Here is a 1,937-nt window from a genome sequence, read left to right on the forward strand (position 1 = left end):
ATGGTTACAGAAGACGATCCTTGAGCCTTAAACATAAGGTAGTCCTCATTCAATTGAAGGACTAACTCTCCTATGTCCACATCAATCACAGCTCTTGCTGTGGCTAGGAAGGGTCTTCCAAGGATGATAGATTCATCCTCATCCTTCCCAGTGTCTAGGATTATGAAATCCGCAGGGATGTACAGGCCTTCAACCTTCACTAAGACATCCTCTCCAAGTCCATAAGCCTGTTTCATTGATTTGTCTGCCATCTCTAGTGAGATTCTTGCAGCTTGTACCTTAAATATCCCTAGTTTCTCCATTACAGAGAGTGGCATAAGGTTTATTCCTGACCCCAGGTCACACAGAGCCTTCTCAAAGGTCATAGTGCCTATGGTACATGGTATTAAGAACTTTTCGGGATCCAGTTTCTTCTGAGGTAAATTCAGTTGAACCAAAGCATTTAGTTCATTGATGAGCAATGGAGGTTCATCCTCCCAAGTCTCATTACCAAATAACTTGACATTCAGCTTCATGATTGCTCCTAGATACTGAGCTACTTGCTCTTCAAAAATATCTTCATCCTCTTCAGAGGAGAAATACTCATCAGAGCTCATGAATGGAAACAGTAAGTTTAGTGGAATCTCTATGGTCTCTGTATGAGCCTCAGATTCCTTTGGTTCCTCAATAGGGAATGCCTTATTGGTCAGTGGACGTCCATTGAGATCTTCCTCATTGGAAATCACTGCCTCTTCCTCCTCTATAGGTTCAGACACTTTGGATATATTGATGGCCTTGCATTCTCTCTTTGGATTCTCTTCTGTATTGCTTGGAAGAGTACTATGAGGGATTTCAGTAACTCTTTTACTCAGCTGACCCACTTGTGCCTCCAAATTTCTGATGGAGGACCTTGTTTCAGTCATGAAATTGAGAGTGGTCTTAGATAGATCAGAGACTATGGTTGCTAAGTCAGAGAGGCTCTGCTTAGAATTCTCTAACTGTTGCTGAGAAGATGATGGAAAAGGCTTGCTATTGCCAAACCTATTTCTCCTACCATTATTATTATTGAAGCCTTGTTGAGGCTTCTGTTGATCCTTCCATGAGAAATTTGGTTGATTTCCCCATCAAGGATTATAGGTGTTTCCATAGGATTCTCCATGTAATTCACCTCTTCCATTGCAGGATTCTCAGGGTCATAAGTTTCTCCTTCAGAGGAAGCTTCTTTAGTACTGCCGGATGCAGCTTACATTCTAGTCAGATTCTGAGAAATTATATTGACTTGCTGAGTCAATATTTTATTTTGAGCCAATATGGCATTCAGAGTATCAATCTCAAGAACTCCTTTCTTCTGAGTCATCCCATTATTCACAGGATTTCTTTCAGAAGTATACATGAACTGGTTATTTGCAACCATTTCAATGAGTTCCTGGGCTTCTGAAGGTGTTTTCTTCAGATGAAGAGATCCACCAGCAGAGTGGTCCAATGACATCTTGGACAATTCAGACAGACCATCATAGAATATACATAAGATGCTCTATTCTGAAAGCATGTCAGAAGGATACCTTCTGATCAATTTCTTGTATCTTTCCCAAGCTTCATAGAGGGATTCACCTTCCTTTTGTCTGAAGGTTTAGACTTCCACACTAAGCTTACTCATCTTTTGAGGTGGAAAGAATTTGGCCAAGAAAGCATTGACCAACTTTTCCCAAGAGTTCAGGCTTTCTTTAGGTTGTGAGTCCAACCATATCCTAGCTCTGTCTCTTACAGCAAAAGGGAAAAGCAGAAGTCTGTAGACCTCAGGATTAACCCCATTGGTCTTAACAGTGTCACAAATTTGCAAGAATTCAGCTAAGAACTTATGAGGATCTTCCAATGGAAGTCCATGAAACTTGCAATTCTGTTGCATTAGAGAAACTAATTGAGGCTTAAGCTCAAAGTTGTTTGCTCCAATTGCAGGA

At 40.8% G+C, this 1,937-nt stretch overlaps 1 non-coding gene across 1 annotated transcript; it reads left to right on the forward strand.

The window, feature by feature from the left end:
* Nucleotides 1-1,522: 1,522 nt before the first annotated feature.
* On the forward strand, nucleotides 1,523-1,630 carry LOC148567404 (small nucleolar RNA R71). Its single transcript, XR_015882477.1, has one exon. It is a non-coding gene; the product is annotated as a small nucleolar RNA R71 (small nucleolar RNA).
* The last annotated feature ends 307 nt before the right edge of the window (nucleotides 1,631-1,937 follow it).

Source organism: Arachis ipaensis, chromosome B4, assembly GCF_059453495.1.
Source record: "Arachis ipaensis isolate K30076 ecotype BB chromosome B4, ASM5945349v1, whole genome shotgun sequence".
In the NCBI taxonomy this organism is placed as follows: Eukaryota; Viridiplantae; Streptophyta; class Magnoliopsida; order Fabales; family Fabaceae; genus Arachis; species Arachis ipaensis.